This window comes from Anoplolepis gracilipes, unplaced genomic scaffold (assembly GCF_047496725.1).
Source record: "Anoplolepis gracilipes unplaced genomic scaffold, ASM4749672v1 Contig25, whole genome shotgun sequence".
Classification (NCBI taxonomy): Eukaryota; Metazoa; Arthropoda; class Insecta; order Hymenoptera; family Formicidae; genus Anoplolepis; species Anoplolepis gracilipes.
The window spans coordinates 47,000-64,185 of record NW_027328670.1 but is presented as its reverse complement, the minus strand read 5'-3'; the positions used below and the strand labels follow the sequence as shown (position 1 = coordinate 64,185).

The 17,186-nt window shown below is 33.1% G+C and overlaps 2 pseudogenes; one reads left to right on the top strand and one right to left on the bottom strand.

The window, feature by feature from the left end:
- The first annotated feature begins 6,653 nt into the window (after positions 1-6,653).
- Positions 6,654-14,932, top strand: LOC140675812 (uncharacterized; annotated as a pseudogene).
- Positions 14,933-15,145: 213 nt separating this feature from the next.
- LOC140675819 (cytochrome b-like) lies at positions 15,146-16,249 on the bottom strand (annotated as a pseudogene).
- Between the last annotated feature and the right edge of the window lie 937 nt (positions 16,250-17,186).

Sequence of the window (17,186 nt, the reverse complement as noted above, 5' to 3'; positions counted from 1 at the left end):
TTGTATGTGAGATTCCACAGTAGGGGTCCTAAGACTGACCCCTGCGGAACCCCGCATCGAATTTCCCGTCGGCATTGGAGTCCGTCTTGTGTGACGAACTCCAGGCTCCTATCCCGGAAATATTGTCTATTGATGATCTCCACAAGGTAGGGAGGGACCCTGTATTGCAACAAGGCATCCATTACTCTATCCCAGGGCAGGGTGTTGAAGGCGTTTGCGATATCTAGTAATACCGCAAGTGCCACCCCGCCCCCTTCCACGGCTTCCTCCGTGAGGGACGTAACACGACTAATCGCATCCACAGTCGAACGTCCCTCGCGGAAGCCATATTGCTCCTCGTGGAGACCACCCTCTCGGGATATATGTCGAACAAGTCGTTTTGCAATGATCCTCTCAAAGATCTTGCTGACCTCGTCCAGCAGGCATATTGGTCTATATGCCGACGGGGTTCCTTCTTCCTTGCCTTCCTTGGGGAGCAGGACCAATTTAGCCTGCTTCCATTGCTGGGGGAAAGCGCCATGTCTGAGGCATTTATTAAATATGTACCTCAGACGTTCTCCCAGAAAGTCCAGTGCCCAGACCCATATCTTTCCAAGCACGCCGTCAGGGCCAGGAGCTTTTCTTGATCCTATTCTTTTGACGGCGCGCTGAAGTTCGTTGCTGGATATCTCCTCGTCCTCCTCTAGTTCATAAGGTCCCCCCAGGCCGGGACCCCAGTTGAGTGTGGACTCCTAAACCACTAGCGGGAAGAGGGTGTCCACAACATTCCTGAGGACGGGAGTATCCAGGGATTCCGTGACGGGGGGCGTGTCCAGTTCCTATACTTATTCAGAACTATTCTGTATGGACGCTCCCATGGGTCCGTGTTGAGGGATGACAGTAGCTCATCCCAACAACTGGCCCTGGACTTCCTGATAGTGGCGCTAAGGGCGCATCTTGCGGCCCTATAGGCAGCCAAGGCCTCCTCTCGGATCTCCGGGTTTCTTCTTCTGGGAATACGAAAGAGGGTGCGTCGCGCCTGGACAGAGGAGCGCCTTAATTGCGCTATTTCCTCCGTCCACCAATAGACGGCGTGACGTGGGCGGAGGACCCTGGCGCGTGGCATGGCTGCGTCGCAGACTTCGCGCATAACGCCCCGCAACCATTCCACATCCAGGTTAATGTCCCGCCTTTCCTCTCCCTCCGGGATACCCCACAAAATGGTCATTAAGGCCTCTTCTAGTTTCTTGGGGTCCAGCTTTGTGAGGGTCCACCTACCTGTGTCCCCGCCTCGAGGTGGGTGATGTACCCAGTAATGCACGGCGTCCAGGACAAATTCAATGTATTGGTGGTCCGAAAAGGTTTCCCCTCTCGAGTCACCCACCACGCGCCATCCTCGCACCTCTTGGCCCCCTTGGAGCCGATCGTTATATCCACGATCGACTCCTCTTGGGGCCGGACACATGTGCTCACTCGGCCTTCGTTAATAACGTGAAGGCCGAGCGAATTCACCCACCTCACCAGGGTAGTTCCCCTGGTGTCCTGCCTCGACTCACCCAGTGCCGGAGACTTGACGTTAAAGTCTCCAGCTATTATGAGTGGATCGGCAGGGAGTATGTTTCTGACAACATCCCCCACCTGTTCAAGGAGTGAGTCAAACTGGGCAGGACTTCAACTAGGGGGGACATAGCAACTAATTATTGTTGTGGACCCCCACTTTGCTGCAACATATCCGTTCCCCTTTCCAATACATTTGAGAGGGGGGGTGTTATTTGTTGCAGCACCGACCTCGATTGCCGCCGTGCTTCTTGCATTCCCCAGCCACGTAAGCTTTGCTGAGATCTTATAGGGCTCAGCAACAATGGCCAGCCCGATGCCACGCTCAGCCAGGCTCTGATAAAAGAAATTCTGTGCCTGACTGGCGTGGTTTAGGTTAGCTTGGAGGAACCTGACCGCCATTTATTTTGGGTGATCAAGCTCCTCCGGCTTTGCCTCTATCTGCGTACCCTCCCCATCATCTTTCGGCAGAGGGGTATCCTCGGGCTTTTTTTTAGAGCCTTTCCTTGGTACCCTCTGCTCGAGGGGTTCCCCCTCTTATCACCCCCTCTTTATCCGCGAGGACCTCTCGCATTCGGCTCGCCAACGCATCCGCCTTTTTTTTGTTGTCCGGACCCCCAACCTCAAATAGTTGGACACCGGTAACTGCCTTTCTGGCCTTCAGGCCATTAATTTCGAGACTGGCGAGATCTATACTGTCCATCGCCAGTCTCAGATTCTCCTTGTATTGGCCGGATGGGCATGTAAGCACCATCGCAGTTGTACGGGGGACTCTCCTACGTCCATTTTTCCCTCCCCTCTTTTTTGGTTGGGAGGGAGGATTGGACATCGCAGGCTTAGGTTGAGGGCCCTGTGGTTTATTGCCTGGCTCCTTTGCCTTCGCCTTAACATTCGTGGTTGCCGGAGCCCGATTGTCACCTTTTTTGGTGGTTTTTTTGCGAGCTTTACGCTCTACCACCTCCGACCATGTCTTTTTTTTCCCTGTGAGCGGGGGAGGCGAAAGTGTTGTCTTTTCGGTGGGTTTCGCCTTACCCTTGAGGGCTTGTGTCTGCCCTTCGACAGGGCCTTGTCGGCCCCTTTTGGGTTTGGAGAAGGCAGCTTTTCCTTTTTTTTTGGGAGGCGGCTGGGGTCCCGCTTTCAGTGGATCTTGCCCTCCGCGGGCCTTTTCCCCTTTCCTCCTCCTCTTTCCACCCTCTCGCGGTCCCTCCGTTTTTGCGTCAGGGGCCGTGGGAGCGGGTCCCACGTGATTCTGCTCTTGTCTTCCCCGGGGATTAGAGGCCTTAGCCTCCTCTCCAGCGGTAGACGGGACAGGAAGCGGAGCCGGAACAAGCTTTTTTGGAGCAACCACCGCTCCAGAGAGCCTTAGCGTCTCCATCTGCTTCGCGATGGGATCCAGGAGTGCTAGAACTGCATCCTTTTGGTCCATCAGCTCATTATATTTTGCCCTCAGCTCCTCGGGCAGATTCGGAGGGAAGGCCTTCGATGGCCGCGGTACCCCTTTGATCGTCGATCCCGCCTGTCTTACGGGACCTGTCCTTGCCGGGGGGACTGCTGTGTCCATCTTCATATCCTCCCTTATATCCTTTTCCCCCTGTATAGGAAGGGGAGAGGGGGCAGTCCCTCCCGCTAAACAAGGAGAGGTGGGATTCCGATAATCCTCCTCATCCGACCTCACCACCAGCCTCTTCCTTCTTGTGTTCTTGGGTAATGTCCCTAGATGAGGAAGAGTATGGGGCGGGTAAAAATACAAGGGGAGGAAGAGGAGCTTTCTAGTTCGCACCTCCCTTTTCAACTCCGCATTTTCCTCCCGGAGCTTTGTCAGTTCCTTACGGAATTCTTTAAGCTCAGGGTTCTCTCCCTCCCTGATTTGTCTGGCCATAACTGTTGTAGCTGCTCTCAGCAGGACTACAGTGTCTTTGACCTTCCTGACCAGAGACCCTTTCATTCCGTTGGAGCAGTCCGCCACCTTATATAGGATGGTGGAATGCTCCATGAGTTGCGCCGCAATTACCTCGGTGGATTCCAGCAAGAGCAACTCTTCCATCTCCTTTTCATCGTTGAGGAGACGTTCCACCTCGCTGATTTAGAAGGATCCGGAAGCAGCGACTCTGCCGCCCTTCTATCTCTCTTCTCTTCTTTTCTGCGTCTTTGAGCTTCCTTCTTTTTTTGGCGCCTTCCGACATGTTTGCCGATGACCGGTTGATGGCCTTTGCCCCGTTTCTCCTTTTGCTCCTTGACTATATTTTCTGCCACCGAACTGGTGACAGAAATATTGTCATTCTCCTCTGCGATCTTATCGCGGATCTCCTCGCCATCTATGGAGTCTGCCTCCATATTCTCATCATGAGCGGAAGTCCTCTCCTTCTTGAGCCAGGAATGGTTGTATCCCAACACACGTGCAGAAAAATCTTCCGCAACTGGCCTGACCTCGTTGTCCTTCGCACTCATCAACGGGGATGGAGGGGGGTCATGCCTCATCCCACTCGTGCTTGGAAGTGGGTTCTCCATCGTCCCTTCGGTTTCCTTCCGACGGGTGAGGGGGAGTTGGAAGTTAACATCTTCAATCCTAGTGATGCGCAACTTCTCCATCCTAACCACGTGTTCTCTGTTTGTTGCAGAGGCTAACCTCGCACTGCTCCTGTAGGGAACCTGACGTGGACGCCTAAGCGTCATCCTAACCGAAGAGGAATCTTCGGATATATCGCCCGAACGCAACGGACAGGTGGACCGCGACCAGATTCTTTCCCCAGCGTTTTTTCCCTCCTCGTTGTTATTATTTTTTTTATTTATAATATTATTTATTGATGGGTCCATTTGAAAATAATCCCACTTTCCCCTTGCAGCTCCCTCGACCAGGGTATATCTTCACCGCCGTCGAAAGCGCCCCGAAACATGACTCGTAACGCTCCCGACGAGGGGCCCCAAGTTTCCCCGGGGGGTCGAGATACACCACGGGCCGGCGGCCAAAGACAGCACCGGCACTGGATCTCAGCCCCTTACTGACCCATGGGGTTTTGACGTCCTCATGGGCTTTCAGGGGTTCTGTGTCTGACCTCGGACACTGCAAGGGGCGGCGCCACCCGGAGGGCCCCACGGACGGTTGGGACGGAGCAGCTGCTCCCCTACCCCGTCTTACCCGCCGTGGCGACCAGCATACCGTGTTAACACCCTCTCCTCGACAATCCTCGAGGAGGGCACCGGCGGTGCACCGCTTCGGAAAGGGGAACGGTCGCGATGCACCGCCGGTGGCACCCATCGCGCCGCCGGGCCCTGCCTCGGAATATGTCCGAGCGGCCCCGGCGGCAGGCCGATGCTGCACCTCCGGAGTAAGCCCTCGGCGCGCACACGGCCCACCCGCCGCTCCCCGGCCCGAGCTCAGAATACGTTCGAGTGGCCCGGGAGGCGGCCCTCCTCAGGGACGCTGAGACGAGAGAGCCAAGGCTCTCCACTAGCACCCTGAGGCACTGTTACCGGCCTGAGCTCAGAATACGTCTGAGTGGCCCGGCAACAGTCACCCCGCCTCTGTGCGCGTACAGAGAGGGCCACGTCCTTCCGCCGTTTGCACAGAAACAAAGGGTCTCTCACCCTACTGTGGGACGCTGTCTTCCCCCATGCCAGACCGCGAACGACGCAGAAGATCCCGCGCTGCCGTCCCGGCCCCAGGCACAAAAAGGAACGGCACCCACATCCCCCCCGTGGCCCCGAAAAGGGAGCTCTGAAAAGGGCTGAACCCCATGCTCGGCGGGAAAGACTGGAGCAGCAGCCCCGTGCAATGTCTTTCCCTAACGGTGCCGTGCCACCGGGCGTTTAAATTTCGGGTTGCCGTCCCTTACCACATACGGGTCCCCTCGGAAGAGGGTTGCCCCTGCGGGGAAGTGGGCCCCGTCCCCCCAGGATGCAAAGAACTCTTCCACCCCAGGAGGAGCCCCCCCGAGACTGGGGAGCACTTCCCAGAACTTGGGGAGCAATTGTACAAAGTCCGAGGACTTCGTACTGACCGCTCTGGGCACCCAAAATGTCTTCGGGTGAGCCCTCCCACCACGACAAGGTGGCGGTCAAGGGAGGGGATGGGGGTGTACTTGCCTCTCCCTCTGGGGGAATTCAGGGAGCGGCTGGACACATTAACGGACTGGTTGGTCCGGTACAGCCGCTCCTGGCCGACCCTCACGCTGGGAACTTCAACGCATGGTCTTTAGCATGGGGGTCCGCCAGCACAAATCTCTGCGGGCATTTGGTAGAAGAGTGGGCGGCAGCAAACCGGTATTTAGCAACGACCTCCGGTTGCTAAATACCGGTGGCATGAGCACCTTTTTCCGCGGGGCGGAGAATCCATAGTGGACCTGGCTGACCCTGACCGAGAGCTAGCGGGGGACGTCGACCTGGACCGACGACCGCAAGTTGGTATTGCAACGAGTGGAGTAGTGGGCGCGCGAACCACGGAGTGAGAGGCGAGTGCTGGTTGGCGACGTGCGATTTGATTTTGTTCAAATAAATTTTATTTTCTGGTTTATGAAGGCATCGATGATATCTATATTTTGTTCTTTTTTGACATGGCCCTATGCCAAACTTTGTTTTTTATTTTTTTAATAAAGACAATTTGCGTTTGATGATTAACGTTGTTATACGTGGTTATAACAGGGCATTAAGCCGACTTAACTATTTAACTAAAATTGTAAGTGTGAAAGACCGAGTTCGATTTTTAGTTTTTGTTTACTATTGTTGTGCTGCTGTTGGATTTCGACCCGATCTGGTATCAAGTTTTGTTATCTGCGATGCGTTTAGAAACTAAGACGCATATATGTTAAAGTTATTTTCTTTTGTACTCTGGACATGGCCTTATGCTGAATTCTGTTTTGCGTTACTAAAATAAGTTGCGTTTGGTTACTCATACATTTATATCTGATTTTGACAAGACACTATTTTGAGTTTATTAATTAAGTAAATTGTAGGTGCGTTAAAACATTATCAAAAGGGTTATTTTAGTTATCAGTACCGGTTCTTTTTTTTGTGTTTATTCTTAATATTAAATTAAATGAGGATGGTACATATATCCATGTGTTAACGAGACGATAAACCAAGCAATGGGATTTGTAAGTTTGATCGGGTTAACATAGAATATGCGGTACGGCTGCGATTGGATAAAGCAGTGGCAGCAGAACAACGTTTGGCATCGCGCTGATGGTGCGAATGATCCGGGTGGACGTCGGGGTATTGTGCGCGAGCGGTGCTGTTTTCTGGCACAAGGTGCCTGGAGTCGGCATGCGATCGTTGGACGTTTGGACAAGCGAGGACCAGCGCTACTTTGATCAACCTGAGCAGACTTAAATTGGTCAAACTCGACCTGGCTAAAGTCGACCTACGCAAAAACATTAGATGGCGCGCACGCGGAAGTCGAAAAAGGGGAAATCACTCCTATAAAAGGCGAGAGCGGACTGACCTCGAGGTCAGTCGGTCGTTAGAATCAGTCGTTCTTAATAGAAGCTGGTCGGTTCGTAAATTGTAACCCGATCCTGTCTCCGTACAAAGCGGTTAATTTTGTAAATTGAAATACGCGTAACACGGAAAGACTTTTTGTAGAATTGTTGCACGATAAAGAAAGGAAAAGAAGAAGAAGTAAAATATTTAAATTCAATTCAATACTTACCTTGTTGAATACTTACTTCGTCAATTGCCTTTCTTGATCCGACATTGAGCGGACCGTGGATCGAATAGCGGTGCCGTAGACGCGAAGGCTGAAGCTAGAGGATCGTGAAGCTGTGGAGCTGCAGAAAACCTGGATATTTCGGAAAAATCCGGTCAGAATCAGTTCATTCGAAGAAGCTCGGGTCGAGTATTGACCCGGAAAATACTTACCTTTCCACTTGGCGGTTAAAGTGGATGACGACCGTGGCCTGCAATTCAGATGAGAGAGGTGTAGTGTAGGTCTTCGGGGTGTGCTCGGGTAGAGCGTCTTAATAGGCCCTATAGGGGACCAATAAATTTGAACGGTTTGGTCACAACCTAACGTAGGCCATTCCCTCCGCCCTGCGAAATGCAAGCAAATAGAGGGTCATCCTCGAGCGGGAATCGTTGTCCGATGACAGACACGTAGAGTTCCGCTCGGGGGTAGTCCCTCCACAGGTGTTCACTCGCCACCGCCAGGCGGCATGGATACTCTCTCCGCTGTGGTCCGTCCACAATCTTGTGGACGAGGACCTCCTGATGGCCATATTTCTCTCGGCTACTTAGCTCGAGAGACCGGCCGAGGGGTCGGACCTCCAGTTGGAGATGGAACGACTCCGGGGCATCATGACTGACGCCTGTTTAATAAAAACATGGTTTTTAGAAAATAATTAAAGATTTGTTCTGCTTAATGATGTGTATTAAATAGCCGCAGTAATTTGACTGTGCTAACGTAGCATAATCATTTGTCTTTTAATTGGAGGCTGGAATGAAGGAATGGATGAGATTTAAGCTTTTTAAATTAAATAATAAAAATTTAAATTTTGAATAAAAATGTTCAAATAATATTATGGGACGATAAGACCCTATAGAATTTAATATAATTTTTATTAAAATACATTAGTTTTTAAATTTAGTATAAAATTATATTTAGTTGGGAGGATTAAAAAATTTTATAAACTTTTTTAATTTTATTTAATAGATAATCATATATTTATGAAAATATGAATAAGTTTTAAAAAAAATTATTGAAAAATTAATTACCTTAGGGATAACAGCGTAATATTTTTTTTAAGATCATATTATAAAAAATGATTGCGACCTCGATGTTGAATTAAAATAAAAATTAGATGGAAAAATTTAATTATTTAGTCTGTTCGACTATTAAAATTTTACATGATTTAAGTTTAGATCGGCGTAAGCCAGATCGGATTTTATCTATAATTAAAGTGTAAATAAATTTGTACGAAAGGACTTTTTATTTGAAATTTTTTTTAAATTAAAGAATAATATTAATTTTATAAAAATTGTAGATTACTTTGGCAGAATAGTGTAATAAATTTAGAATTTATAAATATATAAAAATAATTTATATAAGTAATAATTAAAAATATTTATTATTATTTAGTTTTAAATTTATTAAATTTATTAATTTTATTATTAATTTTATTGTTAGGGATTGCTTTTTTAACTTTATTAGAGCGGAAATTTTTAGGATATGTACAAATACGTAAAGGTCCTAATAAGGTCGGGTTAGTTGGTATTTTGCAACCTTTCAGCGATGCTATTAAATTATTAAATAAAGAATTATTTTATGTTTATAAATCTAATTATCGATTATTTTATTTGACTCCTTTAATGAGATTTGTAACTATATTATCTATATGATTATTATATCCGTTTGCTACTAATTTTTATTATTTAAATTTTTCTATTTTATTAATAATTATTTTTATATCTATTGGCGGGTATTTCATTATTTTTATAGGATGGTCAGCAAATTCAATTTATTCAATAATAGGGTCTATGCGATCTGTTGCTCAAATATTATCTTATAAAGTAAGGTTTATTTTAATTATTTTAATTTTAATAATTATAAGAGAAAGATACTCTTTTTTGGATTTTTATAAATATCAAATTTATATTTGGTATTTAGTTAGTTTATATCCTTTATTTTTGTTATATTTTATTAGAATTTTGGCTGAGTTAAATCGTAGCCCTATAGATTTTATTGAGGGCGAATCAGAGTTAGTTTCGGGGTTTAATATTGAATATTTTAGGGGGGGATTTACATTAATTTTTTTATCTGAATATGGTATGATTATTTTTTTTAGATTTATTAGAATTATTTTATTTACTAATTTACTTTTATATTCTATGTTAATATTTGTTATAATTAATTTAATAAGATCTTTGATTATTTTTATGCGAGGATTATTACCTCGAATGCGGTATAAATAAAAATATATTATTAGATTTATTAAATTAATATAAACATAAATTAAAATGAAAGAATTTAAAATCATTAAAATAAAAATAAAGTAAAAATTTGAATTTAATAAAAAAATATAGATTATAGTTCATTTAAAAATAAAAAACGTTAGTGGGGGAATTCTGGCTAAATTAAAAATTAATAACAAACAAATTAAATTAAAATTAATTGAAGGAAAGTTATTACTTAAAGAAAATCTAAATGAAATTTTAAAATATATAAAAATTATAATAATAATTAATGGGATAAGTGTATAGAATATTAAATATGAAAATCAGATTAGGGTTTTAAAATAAATTAAAATTAATATTTATCCGGTTAATCGAAGAAAACATTTGGTTAATTGAAGAAAATCTTAATAAAATTTTAAAATTTATTGAATTAATTATTTTAAAGGCGGAGATAAATGCAGATGTTAAAATTATAAAATATAGTAAAAAAATTGGAGGGTTAATAAGTGAAATTATGTATAAAGGAATAATTTTTTGAATTGTTAAAAAAATAAATAATGAATATCAATCTAAAAAAATAGCTACAGAAGGGATTCATGAATGAAATGGGGGGATCCCTAATTTAATTATAATAGAGATAAAAAAATTGATTATAATAAAATTTATTTGTATATATATAAAATTATTAATAATTAAAGTTAACATTATTATTAAGGAAGCTAAAGCTTGAATGAGATAATATAAAAAAATAATTTTTTTATTTTTTAATTTAATTGATAAAAAACAAATGAATAAAAAATTATTAATTTCCATAATAATACAAATTATTAATAAATCGTATAAAAATAAAGAAATAAAAGAAAAATAAATTAAATAAGACATTAAAAAAAATTTTATGAATAAATTATGATGCATATAAATAAAATTAATTTTTTAGTTGTATTAAACTTTGAATAAATATTGAATATTAATATTATATTTTAATGTATTATAAAGCATAAAAATTTTTGAAATTTTTTGAGATAGTTTAAATCTATTAAATATAAAAAAATTAATTTAAATGAAAACATATATAAATTATGTATGATTTATTCTATCAAAATAATCCTTTTATCAGGCATATCATTAAATAAATTTTTAGTTATTAATAAAATTTAAATAGCAAAAATAATTAATTAAATAAGAGAAAGATAAAATTTCTATATTTAGGGTATGAACCTAAAAGCTTAGAGAATTAGCTTACTTACTTTAATTAAATAAATATAAATTAGTATAATATTTTTGAAAATTGACTATTAATCATTAGTTAAAATTAAATATGATAAGTAAATTTAATTTAAAAAAAGGTTATAAGTAAATTTAAATAAATAATTTAAATTAAATTTGTATTAGTAAAAATAATAAAAGAATTTATTAAAATTAAAGTAGTTATAAAGATTAATTAATAAATTAAATAATAAAATATTATAAATAAAATTATTATAAAAATTGATTTTTTAAAAATAATTAGTTATTATAGAATTAAAAAAGTATAATTAGTTAAAATAAAATTCAGAGGGAGAGAGTAATTTTATTTAAATTTAATAATTGACTATTTTAATTATATGTATTTATAAAAAAAAAATATATTATTAAAATTAAAATTAAAAAACTTATCTATAAATAAAATAATTAATAATAATTAAAAATCTTATTTATATAAATTTAAGGAGAGTATTTTATAGAAAGTAAAAAAAATTAAAAATTTAAGTTTTTATTTATATATACATTAATATTATTTAATATGTATTATTTAATGTTAATAAAATATTTTAATTATTTTTATAAATATATAATTAATTATATATATTTAAAATATTTAATTAACATTAATTATTTATTATTAATTAATTAAAACTTATTAATCATTATTTTTAATTTAAAATATTAAAAACCTAAAATATAGAAAAAAAATTATTTATTAATAAAATATTTTAATATATTTAAATAATTATTAATAATTAATAATAATGATAATAATATAAAAAAGGGGGGAATATTATTTAATTTTTTTTTTATGTATATTATAAATTAAATTTTATATTCATATTAAATTTAAATTTAAATTATTTTTATAATTTGTTTTTAATAATTAATAAATATAATTAAAAATTAATTTTTTTTTTTAAATTTATTTTATAATTTAAAGTATAAATAAAATTTTAAAAAATTATATAAAATTTAAATAATTTAATAATATATAAATTAGTATTTATAATAATTAATTAAATGAAAATTTATAATAGAAAATTATAATTTATTATTAATAAATAAAGTGCCAGCAATTGCGGTTTATACTTTAAATAAAAATAAATTTAAATAATTATATATAAATATAAAATATATAAATAAATAAATATATTTAACTAATTTATTTTTTTATGGTGAAATATGAATAGATATTAAAAGTTAAATAATTTTATTTAAATTAATAATAAAATTAAAAAAATTTATATAATAAATTAGGATTAGATACCCTATTATTTAAATGAAAATAAAATATAATTAAATATTAAATGTTAATCATTAAAAATAAAAAATTTGGCGGTATTTTATGATTTAGAGGAACTTGTTGATTAATTTGATAATCCACGAATAGAATTACTTAATTTAATTTTTATATATTGTTGTTGAAAAATTATATTAAACGATTAATAATTTAAAAATTAATTATAATTATAATTCAAATCAAAATGTAGAATAGTTAAGATTTAAATGAGTTACATTTAATTTAATTAATTGAAATAAATTTTTAAAGTTTTATAAATATTGAATTTAATTGTAAAGTTAAAAAAATATTTAAATTGAATTTTAAATAAAATATGTACAAATTGCCCGTCATTTTCATTAATAAAAATTTATGGAAAAAGTCGTAACAAAGTAAATATATTGGAAAATGTATTTAGAATAAAAAAAAATTTTAGTTTAAATAAAAATTTTTCATTTACATTGAAAAGATTAATTAAAAATTTTTAAAATTTTATTATAATTAATAAATAAATTATTAATAATAAATAAATATAAGAAAAAATATTATAAATTATTAAATAAAATTATATTAAAAAAAAAAAAGTTTTAGTAAAAAATTTTAAAATAATTATTTTAATTTTAATGATAATGTAATGTAAATGAAAATAAAAAAATTTTTTTAGAGTAATTTTAGTTGAATGTACCTTTTGTATCAGGGTTTATTAAAAAAAATTATTGATAAATAAATTTCTCGAAAGAAAAAGAGTTAAATAAATAAATAAAATTTAATATAAAAAAATTATTTTTAATATTTATTTAGAGAAGATATTTTAATCAATTTTTTTTAAATTTAATTTTTTTTTATATAAATTTAATTTAGATATAAATTTAAATATGTAAATTTTTATTAAAGTTTAAAATAATTTTTATTTACAATAAATATATTGATTTATATTAAAAATTTATGGGATAATCTATAAATTAATTTTAAAATTTAAAAAATTTATTAATATTATTTATAAAAATTTTATAAAAATGGTTTTAAAATTTAAAATTTTTTGAAAAAATTTAATAATTTATTTATTTTAGCATAGTTTAATTATAATTTTAAAATTAAAATAAATTTAATAAATTAAAAAAATATTTTTATTAATTTAAATTAAAAATTAATAATGATAAAATTAGTATTATTTATAAAATTTATTTTTAAAAATTTGATAATAATTAATAATTTATATTTAATTAAAGAATTAGGCAAAATAAATTTATTTAATATATTTAAATAAAATTAAGTCCACCTGTTTAATAAAAACATGGTTTTTAGAAAATAATTAAAGATTTGTTCTGCTCAATGATGTGTATTAAATAGCCGCAGTAATTTGACTGTGCTAACGTAGCATAATCATTTGTCTTTTAATTGGAGGCTGGAATGAAGGAATGGATGAGATTTAAGCTTTTTAAATTAAATAATAAAAATTTAAATTTTGAATAAAAATGTTCAAATAATATTATGGGACGATAAGACCCTATAGAATTTAATATAATTTTTATTAAAATACATTAGTTTTTAAATTTAGTATAAAATTATATTTAGTTGGGAGGATTAAAAAATTTTATAAACTTTTTTAATTTTATTTAATAGATAATCATATATTTATGAAAATATGAATAAGTTTTAAAAAAAATTATTGAAAAATTAATTACCTTAGGGATAACAGCGTAATATTTTTTTTAAGATCATATTATAAAAAATGATTGCGACCTCGATGTTGAATTAAAATAAAAATTAGATGGAAAAATTTAATTATTTAGTCTGTTCGACTATTAAAATTTTACATGATTTGAGTTTAGATCGGCGTAAGCCAGATCGGATTTTATCTATAATTAAAGTGTAAATAAATTTGTACGAAAGGACTTTTTATTTGAAATTTTTTTTAAATTAAAGAATAATATTAATTTTATAAAAATTGTAGATTACTTTGGCAGAATAGTGTAATAAATTTAGAATTTATAAATATATAAAAATAATTTATATAAGTAATAATTAAAAATATTTATTATTATTTAGTTTTAAATTTATTAAATTTATTAATTTTATTATTAATTTTATTGTTAGGGATTGCTTTTTTAACTTTATTAGAGCGGAAATTTTTAGGATATACATGTACAAATACGTAAAGGTCCTAATAAGGTCGGGTTAGTTGGTATTTTGCAACCTTTCAGCGATGCTATTAAATTATTAAATAAAGAATTATTTTATGTTTATAAATCTAATTATCGATTATTTTATTTGACTCCTTTAATGAGATTTGTAACTATATTATCTATATGATTATTATATCCGTTTGCTACTAATTTTTATTATTTAAATTTTTCTATTTTATTAATAATTATTTTTATATCTATTGGCGGGTATTTCATTATTTTTATAGGATGGTCAGCAAATTCAATTTATTCAATAATAGGGTCTATGCGATCTGTTGCTCAAATATTATCTTATGAAGTAAGGTTTATTTTAATTATTTTAATTTTAATAATTATAAGAGAAAGATACTCTTTTTTGAATTTTTATAAATATCAAATTTATATTTGGTATTTAGTTAGTTTATATCCTTTATTTTTGTTATATTTTATTAGAATTTTGGCTGAGTTAAATCGTAGCCCTATAGATTTTATTGAGGGCGAATCAGAGTTAGTTTCGGGGTTTAATATTGAATATTTTAGGGGGGGATTTACATTAATTTTTTTATCTGAATATGGTATGATTATTTTTTTTAGATTTATTAGAATTATTTTATTTACTAATTTACTTTTATATTCTATGTTAATATTTGTTATAATTAATTTAATAAGATCTTTGATTATTTTTATGCGAGGATTATTACCTCGAATGCGGTATGATGAATTAATATATTTATGTTGAAAAATTATTTTGCCTATTATTTTAATATATTTAGTTTTAATTTTAAGAATAAAATTCATAATAGTTATTGTTTTATTATAGAATAGAGATAAAGTGGGCTTAAGTTGTGTGGTGTGTGTGAGATTAAAAATAAGTAATTTGGAAGTTAATAGAAAATTTTGAATTTCTTTATTATGTTTTCAAAACATAAACTTATTAATCAAGATCATTAACTTATGAATTTATAATTTTTTTATTGGTTAATAGTTAAATATAAATAATAAAAATAAATTTTTAATTTAATAAAATAATATCTCAGATTTTTATTATGATAGATATAAGAATAAAATAAAGAAAATAAATAACTGATAAAATTTGACTAATTCTAATAAATGGATATTCAATTACTTGGGCTCCTGCCCAAGTAAGGAGAATAAATGTGTTTAAAAAAATTCAATATAATAGCTGGTTAATAGGATAAATTATTAATGAATTGAATTTAGGGGTTAAAAGAGGAAGGGTGTATAAGATTAAAATTGATATTAATAGGGCAATAACCCCCCCTAGTTTATTAGGGATTGATCGAAGAATAGCATAAGCAAAGAGAAAGTATCATTCAGGTTGAATATGAATAGGTGTAATTATAGGATTTGCGAGAAGAAAGTTATCAGGATCCCTAAATATATATGGATATTCTAGATTAATAATTCAAAAAATTATGATGAAAATTATAAAAGTAATATTATCTTTTATCGTGAAGTAAATATGAAATGGAATTTTATAGAGATTTCTATTAGTTTCTAAAGGATTAGAAGATCCTGTATTATGTAAGAAAAATAAATGTAAAATAATTATTAATATAATTAGAGAGAGGAAGGGTATAATAAAATGAAGAGAGTAAAATCGATTTAAAGTTGCGTTATTAATAGAGAATCCCCCTCAAATTCATTGGACGATTATATTTCCTATGTAGGGGATTGTGGAAATTAAATTAGTAATAACTGTTGCTCCTCAGAATGATATTTGGCCTCATGGCAAAACGTATCCTAAAAAAGCTGTTGCTATGGATATTAAGAAGATTCTTACTCCAATTATTCAGGTATTAAAAAGTTTGTAAGAATTATAGTATAATCCTCGTCTAATATGAATATATATACAGATAAAAAATATTGAAGCTCCATTTATGTGAATATTATGCAATAATCATCCTAATTTTACATTTTGAATAATGTGAATAATTCTGTTAAAAGCATAATTTATATTAGAACAATAATGTATGGATAAAAAAAAGCCCCTTAAAATTTGGATAAATAAGAATATTCCTAATAATGATCCAAAATTTCATCAGTAAGAAATATTAATTGGTGTAGGGAGTTTAAGTAAAGAGTTATTAATAAATATTATTAAGTTTTTATTCATAAATAAATTTTTAATTGATTTTACGTATAGTGAATAATTTAATAGAACAAACTTTGATAATAGTAAATAATGAAATTAGTAGATAAAATATTGAGCTAATAGTTATATTATTATATGGGTATTCATAAAGGTTAATAATATTTTGATAATTTATTTCATTAAATTTTAAGATTATTATTGAATCACTATAATTAAATTTATTTTTTAATAAGTTAGGTCAAGGTAAATTGAAATATATATATATCTAATTAATAATAATCAATTTAAAATGAATAATATAAGTAAATAGGGGTTGTAATTATTAAGTTTATTTTGATCATTTGAGATTAATCTTGCAAAATAAAGAAAAATAATTAATAAGCCTCTAATTATAATTAAGAATAATATAATAGAATAAATATAATTAGATTGTCAGACTGAAAGATTTATGCAAATAAATATTCTAAAAATTAAAATAGAGATAATTATTCAGATAGGGTGGATAGAGCTGTTATTAGTAGCTAGTAAAAATAAAATAATAAAAAATATTAAAAAAATTAAAATAGTAAAAGTAAGTAATTCTTTATTCATATATAAGAGGGGTTGAAAAAATTAAAGTTTAATTAAATTGAATATATTGGTAAAAATCAATGAAAATTTAATTATTTTCAAAAAATAGTTTAGAAAAAGAATATTAATTTTGGAGATTAATGGCATAAATAGATTTATTTTTTGAATTATATAATAAAATAATTATATAATTATTTATATTGATTTATTAATTTATACATATATATATATATAATTATTTTATTATTATTAATTTTTATATATAAATTTATATTAATTATTTTAATAATAATTGAATTAATAGTATTAATTTTATCAATAATTATATTTATGATTTTTAGGATATTTAATTTGGAGATTTTTATAATTTATTATTTAGTTTTTAGTG